Genomic DNA, 10,570 nt, shown 5'->3' on the forward strand with positions numbered 1-10,570 from the left:
ACCCGCTGCAGGCTTGTCTCCGTGGTCACAACTACATTGAAGCTCACATGTACTAAGAAATTTATTGGGACATTTCTGCGAAATTTCCTGAGTTGTGTCCCTGCAATTTCTCTCGCAATAATAAAAAAAATCAAGCGAATATCCGCTATATAGTTTCATAAGGATACAACGACAATATGGGAATGAAACAGTCTTGTGATATTCTTCAGCACGTCGCGCACACTTGTCAGCCCATACGCTGGCCCAAATGATAGCAAAGGCGAAAGGGAGGAAAACTGAAGTGGCACGGCTGGTCAACCACCCTGTGTGAGAGCTACTGCCATTGAAATAGAAATCGGCGCTCTCTGGTCACTTCTGGCCCTTGCGCCAATAAACCCCAATCATCGTCAAGAAATACAAATGCCTACAATAGTTCCGTTATTCGGCTCTTCCGCTGTTTTACGGTTGCTCCTGCAATCATGGTTGCTCAACGAAAAGTCAAACGGTAGACGAAGCTTAAGCGACACAGTAAATTCCCTGACAGAAAGGGAATTAACCCTCAACAGAGACAAACGTTTCACATTACTAAAAAATTAAATGATTGGGTTTTGTGTGCCAAATGTGATCATGAGGCGCGCCTTAGTGGGGGACTCCGGAAATATTTGGATCACCTTGGGTTCTTAACATGTGCCTAAATCTAAGTACACTGGTGTTTTCGCATTTCGGCCACATCAAAATACGGGCGCCGTGGCCGGTAATCCTTTACTAAAAATATGACAACGTGCGAAGGAGCAATAGTCAAATAAGAAGCGTAAACGTTTCGATCGTTAGAGAAAGCTGAGACGTAAGCTTGACGTCACCGTCATACTAGCATGCACCTGAATACATATAAATGAGCAGCATTGTCGCAATGGCTCAAAAGTTCCGTTATTTTCTGGAACGCAAGTGTACGGCATTCTTTGGCACGAGCACTATACCGGTCTAAAAGTAACGTGAGGAGTCAGTATCTTGGCCGGCCACCCATTACGTGCAGAAGGCACTCGTATCCTGATACAAATATTTACAAAAGTTTGGTTATACCAATGCTACCTTGTTTTACGTTTGATCACGCAATCGCGTGGTTATACAAAGGAAATTGAAACAGTAGGCGAAGCTAAACGACACACTTAACTAGCGAACTCGCGTGACAGAAATTTAACTGAAAGTCAACAGAGAAAAACGTTCCTCATTACTAAAAATCTGAAAGCGTGTGAACGATCAATAGTCTAAAGTAGCGTAAACATTTCGATCGTAACAGAGAGGTGAGACGTAAGCTTGACCTCACAATCACACTAGCGTGCACCCGACAATGATAAGCAGCAGTTCACAAGTCGCTCAACAGTATCGGTATTCCCAGAAACGAACGGGTACGACACTGTTGGACAGAAACGCGTGGGAAAATTCAGGAGCGCCGCCGGCCAACCATCGCGTGCAACAAGTGCTGCGATCGCAATACAAATGCCCAGAAATGTTTAGTTATTTCAAGCGTACACCATGTTACAATTACTCTCGCAATCCTGGTTACGCAAAGAAAACTCAAAGGGCAGACCAAACTCAAGCGACATGGTTAACTTAGCAGTCAACAAAGATCGACAAATGTCCCCCATTACTAACAGGAAATAATTGGACCACGTGCGAACGAGCTGTAGTTTAAGCAGCGTAAATGCTTGCCAAATGCCAAAAGTTTCGCTATTTCGAAAAATTTACATGGCCCTGTTTGGCACGAATATACCAGCCGTAAAGACAAGCGTGGTAAAGTTCAGCAGTGCTGCTGGCTAATTAACCATCACGTGCAGGAAGTGCTCCGATCGTGATTGAGATGTCTACATCTGTATTCCACGTCCCAAGTTCGCGTACAAACGTGCACGCTTATTCCTTCATTCCAAGGACAGCGACAAGTTGTTCCATCATGCTTCAAAACCCATTTATTTGGTGAAATCAAATAAATGGATGAAATAACTAAATATATAAATCAAATTTGATATTCCGTTTATTTGATGAAATCCTACTCCTATTAGTAACGCAATAACGTGGCAGTCAGAGTATTGAAATAAATAAAGAAAATTCAGTCAATCCACCCTTACGCAGTTTTGCGGTTGCTGTCGATGATCGTCACGCAAACAAAACGCCAATGGCAGACGAAGCTTAGTCGACACGTTTAATCATTACGAGCACGCGACCGAGTCCAACTCTGGGAAACTTTCATATTAATAATAAAAATAGGCGGCCATGTGCGAACGAGCTAATCAGAGCACATGTTTCGTCGTTACAGAGCTGAGACGTAAAGTTGACCTTAACAACATACTAACATGCATCCGTTCACGTGTAAATAACAAGTCTAACAAGTGGCCCAGAGGTTTCGTTATTATGACAGCGTCGACGACATTGTCAACCAAAAACATTACCAGTCTTAAATATAAGCGTGGTTAAATTCAGCAGCGCGACCGGCCATCATGGGCAGCAAATTCTCAGATCGCGATACAAACGCCAACAAAAGTTCTGTTATTCCGAACGTACGCTGTTTTACGATTACTTTGGCAATCGCGGTTACGCCAAGAAATCGCCAACGGCAAAGGTGTGAAGTTTAAGTGACACGGTTATCACTACGAGTGCGTAAAAGAAACAGTCAACTTAGAAAAGGTTTCACTGTTACGTACTAAAAAAATACGACCACGTGCGAACGGGCAATTAAATCGGCGCAAATGTTTCCTTCGTCACTGGCATGCGAGGGGTACACTTCACTTGATGTCACCACCATACTTGCATCCGATCACGCTTAAGTTAGCAGAAGTCTAAAAAGTCGCCCAAAAGTTTCTTTATTCCGAAAAAACGTGCATTGCACTGAGGTAATCGATATGGGCCTGTAGTTAAAAGGATCTTGAGTTTCGCCAGATTTGTGGATAGGAATAATCTTTGCTGTTTTCCAGTCATGAGGCAAGGATGAGGACAGGTACGATTGTGAAAAAATGCTCTCTAAGATGATAGAGGAATACTCACTAGTATTTGTTTAGAAATTTCGTCGTGATTTCGTCTATTCCACAAGAAGACGTAAGTTTAAGAGTGTCTATTATTATTTTTTATGCCAGTAGAGTTAAAAATCACAGGATCCACAGGAAAAAAATTGCAGCATGGTAGCCTAGGAAGGTCGTTATCATGTGCTGATGGAGTGAAAGCTTTTATAAATACATCATTTAAAATCGTAGCGCAGTGCTGCCGAGGTAAAGGCTCACCGGAAGACGTGCTAAGTGATATGATTTTCGATGCACTAGGCTTTACTACATTCCAGAAGCTTCTTGGATTATCGATGAGCATGTTCGGAAGGGTATTATTGAAAAAAGAAAATTTTATATTCTTTATCGCAGATGAGTAGGCCGAGGCAGCTTCTTTGTAAGCAGACCATTTAGCCTGGCTTGCCGTCCGCTTAGCGGTGCGAAAAAGACGTTTTTTCTGTTAGATAGGCGTTTCAAAGATTTAGTATACCATGAAGCATTGTTATTCGAAAAAACGCGCCTCTTCGGAATAAACTTGTTAACAAGATCGTGAATTTTTTCTATGAATATATTCCAGTTAGTATCCAGTGAGCGCTCAGCAACTTTAGGCAGGTAATTATCAAGGAAAAGAGCAGGTTCGTTGTTGATAGCGGTGAAGTTGCCGTTTTTATAATCACGAATGGTTTTATTACTGTTTTGGGACGGTAGGATTGCCAAGGTAATGAAAAAATGCAAGACGTCGTGATCACTCAAGCAGGGTGAGTGTGTAACCTTAGATATGATATCTGTTGATGATGTTAAAACAAGATCTAAAAGAGATGATGTCTAGAGAGATGATGATGATGAAGATCTAAAAGAGATGATCCGAGTACTCTAGCAGTTATTCAACTATACGTGCCTGTTTGAAAATTGTTCGTGCTAACACAATTTCGAGATATATACGTAAAGCGTGTCACGAGAATTTCACTACACATGCGGCGCAGCATTCATCACGCCGGATCGAGCGCCACGAAATGAGATCTATCACACTGGCTGCCCAACACACACATTCTGCTTTGTGGCAGCTCAGTATTAAGTTAAAACATGGTGTACTTCCTTTTTTACGCACCTAAACTATAACGCTAAAATTAACAATAACGCTAAACAATAACGTTAAAGCCCGAGCGATCGCTCGCCGTAAACCATTTCGTATAGTACAAGCGAGAACAAGAGCGCGTTATCAAATCATGGCAACGACAAACCGACACTATACCCGAGTCGCCTGCGCTACATGCAGTCGGTTCGTGGTACGAAATGCGCTCACATAATCATGAGCTATGGGCATCTTGCGCTGGAGTTTGAGGTATAGTAGCGGCGCCTGGTGCCGGCGCGCGAAACGTTATCTTGGTAGTACCGGCTTGGGTGGAATTGAGCCCTGGCTGTGGCGAAGCACGTTTCTAGGCCGAGTTTTGCGTCGATTCGAACATTTTTCTGCCCTGTTGCAAGTGCGAAAAGGCTCGTCGATTCTCACAGACCACGCTGACCACGCTGCGAGCTAGCCGCAGACTATAGTTTAACGAAAACGGACTCTCTGTGAGACGTAATGCTGGAAGCAGAAGGAATCGGAGACGCTGATCCGGAGAGACCTAGCTCAGCCTCGAAAAACCGTCACCGTAGTTACTTCTGCGTCGTGGGCTGCCATAAACAAGAAGGCCTGAATCCCAACATTACATTCTACCGTTTTCCTTCAAGGCCTCGCGAAGCGGAGTGTCGGGCGCGGTGGATAGCTGTAGTTCGCCGCGCTGGTCGGTTAAGCGAAACTTCGCGCCATGCTGACTGCTTCCCCTGTCTTGAAGCTTGCTTCATTATCTGCGTTCCAAAATTCGGTCGTTTGCACCTACAGTCCCGACGGCAGACCTCAGTAGGCATGGCTTGTGATTCACGATTGGAGACCCGGCCATAGCGACAATTAACAATTCGACGGGTGCGAACTGGTGAAGTGACCAGGTGTGTGCAAATGACCACAAATGGTCGGGCTGATTCGGCTACAGTTAACTACTCCACTACGAGCAGCACCGGTTCGAAAGTTAAATGTGCTCATCCTTGACCTCAAGACAGCACGTTGAGGCAGTGCAGCAAGGTAGTATTGATTACAGCACATCGATATTCGAGCGCTGTAATTAAGTTACGTCAGACGAGCAGCCCACGAGCTCGCGCTGCAGCGCGATTGGCACCTACGTGACTGCGAGCTCATATACATTGCATCAGTTATTTATCAGTTGCTAAAGGGACAGACGGCCGCTACTTGTCTAGCGGCATGCAGTCAACAAAAATTGCAGGAGGCCCGCCGTTTCGCGGCATGTCGAAACACCGCTGCCGTCGCGGCGCGTACCGTCGTGCGCTCGAGCAGTTCCGTACACATGATGTCTGCTTACGCTGCTGTGAATTCATTTATAGCAAGCATTTCCTCGCGTTTGTGCGCCTGAATCAAGCAGCGTGCAAACGTTACCTGAAGTTTAACTTCGTACGTGACTGACTGAACTTGCGATTGACCCCGCGCTAAAACTTCGCCGCTTATTTCTTGAATGGCGTACACGTATTCGGCGTTGCATGGTTTATTGCCTTTACGCAACGTGCCACCCCTGAAAAATCTTCGGCGCCCGATATTCGCTGCAAGCCTTGGTACAAAAAAACCTAAAGTGGTGGGTCCATATTGTAAACATGCTTTCCGAAGCAGACGACCGAGCTTGGTACTACCCAGTTGAGGACAGAGGGCGCTTTTCAGCACCATTTTCGCAGCGTCCCCTGGGCAATGCAAGAGCCCCATTGACGCAAAACATCTTTGCTAAAGCTTACCGTTCAGTGTAGTTGACGTGCGATGCCACAAAGAAGACACGCATACACAGGCACCAACGTGCAGGCAGACACCGCTACAAGCGCTTACGTGCCTGGCGCACACGTTGAGAATTCAAATTGACGCGGACAGATGGCACACCGCCGCGCATGCGCAGGAGCTCCGCGCTCGGGGCGTGCGCCATAGAGTTAGTAGAACAACTCTAGAGGAAAAGCTGGGCCGGAAAAGTGGGAACCTCTAGGGCGCTGGCCTGTTGCTACTGGTCAATGTGGCCAGCGCAATTACTATTGAAAGAGCTGAAAACAAGTACAGGTCGCCTTATGCTTTGTCATCTAAAAACGCATAGCTGAGGGCTTTATGAAGATGGTACGTTAATATTAAGTTTACGGAAAGCGATCGCTAAGTCCGTGACTTATGTAAATCACGATGTACGCATTCATGCAATAAAGGATGACGCAAGTTTCGGTTTCGAATCTGTTTTTTGGATGCGTAGTAGTTTCGTACGGTTTATGTTCGACATGCGATCGCGCGTCGACATCGGACGCTATGGCACACTCGTGCCTTATGTGCCACCGAAGCCCCTAAGTGCTCTGGCATATACCTTTACATGTAAGTAAACGAATGTATCTCCTTGTTGAGAATATCACGCGAGTAGGCAGCTCTTGTGGTGCATCACAATCGTTTGAGAAGCGTCACAGTAGAGTATTTTTATGCATGCGGAGCGGTGTTTTTATTTGCAGGTTTCCCTTCAGTAGGTAATTGCTGGACAGGCGGACCAGCGCACCGGAATTGTACTGGCGAAACCACAAGCAACCCAAAGAATCTGTTTAATTGTTGCACTTTGAACAATCACGCTTATACAAAGGCCACAGCAGAAAAACAGCCTGATGCCGAGTATTTCTGTGCCACGAAGTAATCAAGAGGCGAGTGCCTATAATGCGGACGAAATCGAGTGCCTCGAGACTTAGAACGACAGAAAGCTGAGCTAGTAGGTAAGGATTCATTATGCAAAACAGAGGTTAAGTGTCCAGACAGGACACAAGAGTAGAGAAGTGGGCGGCGCTCGTGTTGTTTGCTTGTAAATACTCTACTCTTGTGTCCTGTCTGCACGCCTCACCTCCGTTTTGCATAACGAGTGCATCAACCCACATATTAATAGCGTAGGCGTTTTATTAACTGAGCAGTATTTTCAACACTTCCTTGCCTGCCATTTCATGTGGAATATCTTTTCTGGTCGCAAATTTGTGCAGCGAATCTATTTGCATGATCGACTCCGCACCTGTGGGACCGTTCACTTGCACTTGATGCCGAGTCTTTTACATGTATCCATAAACTGCAGATATGCACATCAGATCCCTACGAGCACTTTCAAAATTGAATTATTTTAGACAACAGGCACATATGCAATACTGACATAATCCCGAATACCACTAAGCGGCTGGGACACATTTTTGTTGACCATACTCGCAGGTAAAATAAGTACATCATGTGGACAGCTCCAGCTCATTTTCCTTAAATCAGTGTGTACAAGGGGTATGCAAAAATAATTTGTTTTCTCGCGCACCGATTATTTTGCTGTATAAGCAAGAGAACCCACCACGTTAGTGTAACGTATCTTGAACATCACGCTAATAGGTGCTTTATTTCACGCTGCAAGCTGTATTCATCAATCTTCTATTGGATTTTGCAAATGTTTAATGGAACATGTTTCCCTTTTATGCAGATATGCAATGGCAAGCCCTTCCGTGTGTTCCAAAGGTAAAATTTAAGCTCTAAATTAAAGAAGACATTTCTAGTCAGAGACAAGCAAAAATGGTGAATGCAGAGTATCAGAAGCTCAAGGTACAGAAATTATGAAAAGTGTCAAACGATTTTAAGGAAAGAGTCGTATTTGAAAATGCAAGACTCTTTAGTGGAGGTCAAGCAAGTCAATATAGGTAGAATACTCTGCAAAATTATGCGAGTGAGGGGATGTCAAACAATGGGTCAGCAAATGCGTTCTTTTCTTGAAAACCAAAGCTGATTGCCATTACATAAGTCACTTTAGCATCATGAGTCTGCTGCTTGATAAATTCAGAAATGAACCAAAAAACAAGACACGCAAAAATAAAAAACAATTTAATGATGCCCTCTCCACACTGGGATAAATAAAAACAAACACATCACATCTAATGTGGACATATCAGACGCCTTGTGAAACACTAAAGGAAAAATTCAGTTTCGAGCTATGGCACTTGTTGCATAGATGTGGGGGGCCTTGCACTAATAGTGATAGTTATCACTGCATTTAGAAATTGAAAGCATTTGTGCAGACAAGAATGATTCCTTATATTTTTGGCTACCACTTCAAATGCCACCACCAAGTGTTACAATGCTGCATGCAGCCATACTAAGGATCTCGCAGCAACACCTGCAGGTAAAAAGCAGAAGCAGTCAAAGTGCTGGTGTGTACTGGACACTATGTTTGAATACTTTTAGACAAGAAGAGTGCAAGAAGCAGACATAACAACTGCATTTATGTCCATAATTTCCCATTTGAATGGCCTTTTCTTTTTGCTTAGACAATGCCTACGCCTAGCCACAGCAGCTCCCTCATACAGACTCCGCAAGCCAAGAGGACGTGAAGGCAAATGCAGGTAAGAGGCAAGAAGCAATAGCTTTGGTATCGACATTCATCTAATTTTTCTTTTTCTTTCGTTTAGGCAGCCAGCACACCTTGACTGCGGGTGTGTCACCCTAGTCGCCAAGGAAACATTTGAGGGAAAGCGACAGGCAATGTGAACAGCCACGTCCCCATGTAAACGATACTCTTACTCTCGGATGATTCCTACGCCTCACCACGCCAGCACGCTTGTGCACAAAGATGCCGCGGAGGCACGTGCAGGTCAGAGGCAAGAAGCAGTGGCACTGGTGTCGACATTCACCCAATTTCTTTTTCTTACACTGACGCATCCAGCACACCTCGAACAGCCACCTTGACTGCGGGTGTGTCAGTAGATTCCTGTTGTACATATGCTCATAATAAACTTCAGTGAAATTGAACTTGATAATAAACTTGAAGGCAAATGGGACATTGAGGCATTGTATGTTTGAACATTTATTGTACACATACAATGTATGTTATACTTTGCAGTGCTACAGAAGGTATTTTGAAGCTTCGCCCTATATTTTGCACCTTTAATTACGTATGTGTTGTGTGGCCCTCAATGCAGTTCATGTTGTAGCAGCTGCTTTGTCTGTGTATCGCCCATTGGCTTAAGCTCGTGATATCCACATACTTCTCTCACATATACAAAATAAAGTTCTATGTAGTCCTCACGTGTTACAACAAAAAATGAAAGTAAACAATCTGATCGTGGAATTGTGTTTATTACAGTGATTCCTATGACAGTTACTGACAAGTTGACAACTTGAACTGGTCAATTGGTCCATAGCCTCCTCTATTTTTCAAAAATAAAGAAGGGTATCATCCGTCATGGCAGGGAATTGTATGTATACATTCAAAAATGGGGTAAGTGTGTGTGTTAGTAGTGGGGGGTATTGGATTAGGGCGGTACTAAAAAATGTACCAACACCATCCTCTAGACCCATTCCGTTAAGGTACGGTAAGAAAGCGTATTATGCATAAAGTTCATACAATGAACTCTGATATTACTACACACGCCAGACGCACGAGCTGCATTTGTCATGAGGCATTCGCGACTGCACCGGACGCCCTCCATATTATTCTGGTTAATTATTCTTGCTCACTGCACCGAGGCAAAAGAAAGATCATGGGCGCAGGTTCCTTTAAAGTATCTCGACCTGGCGAGGCACTGCTGCGCGTGCCAGGGGAGCTGTCCGTGCGAACACTCCCTGGCACACACGTGCCTCGGCGGCACCAACCTATGTAACGTTCTGCTTCGAGCTTTGATCCCCTCACTGTCTCTTGGGTGCCCCGGAGTTCCTGCGCCGCCTGCTTTATTATAATCTCGGGTGCTCTCCTGAGACTTCCGTTTGTCGGTTACATGTGCCCTACAGCTGTGTCAGTACTTATAATAAGAAAACCCGATCTATCGTCGCGACGATAGATCGCGAAAGCGGCTTTTGCAACATACCGCGCCCGTGCGAAGAGAATTACGGAACACCAACGAGGAATCTGACGACAGCTTCGAGCCCGTAACCTCGTCGAGTGACACTCCTGCAACAGGCGTGACCGCTGAAAACCGCATACCGCAGGAAACTTCAACAGGATCATCCCTCGGTTGCATAACTGCCACCTGTACGGCCAACATGGAACACACCCACACCGTCCCGCAACATAGAATAAAGAACCAACTTATAAAGCCCAAACACACAGCTGCACGCACACACTACAAGCGAGGCGCCATGCTACTACGCTGCTACTGTTGCGATTAAAACTGACTACTGTCACCAAGTTTAGCAAGCGTCTCAGGAGCTGGCAACCTCGGCGCGTAGCAACATGGCGGCGCTCTTGCGGTTCCCGATTTCAATGCATGGGGCTTATGGGTAGCTTGTCCTCTAGAGTCAGTATAGTAACTCTATGGCGTGCCCGCTCCGAGGAGTGTGAGCGTGGATGCGGAGTGTGGATTTCTGTATATGCGTCCTCATCGAACTGCCCAAGTACCGGTGTCGACTGCATGCGTCGTTTGAGTTCTTGGAATGCGTAAGCCTGTGGCGTTTCCCCACTTGCACTCGACATCACATTTAGTTAGCTGTGTCAGCGGCT

General features: G+C 45.2%; 1 protein-coding gene across 1 annotated transcript in view; it reads right to left on the minus strand.

Annotated features, from left to right (window-relative positions):
- The window catches only part of LOC135911376 (uncharacterized), a 77,472-nt gene extending 71,565 nt beyond the window's left edge, over positions 1-5,907 (minus strand). The window contains exon 1 of the mRNA XM_065443621.1: positions 5,844-5,907. The gene's annotated coding sequence lies outside the window, so the exon portion shown is untranslated. The remainder of the gene's footprint in view (positions 1-5,843) is intronic.
- Positions 5,908-10,570: the final 4,663 nt, after the last annotated feature.

This window comes from Dermacentor albipictus, unplaced genomic scaffold (genome assembly GCF_038994185.2).
Source record: "Dermacentor albipictus isolate Rhodes 1998 colony unplaced genomic scaffold, USDA_Dalb.pri_finalv2 scaffold_11, whole genome shotgun sequence".
NCBI lineage: Eukaryota > Metazoa > Arthropoda > Arachnida > Ixodida > Ixodidae > Dermacentor > Dermacentor albipictus.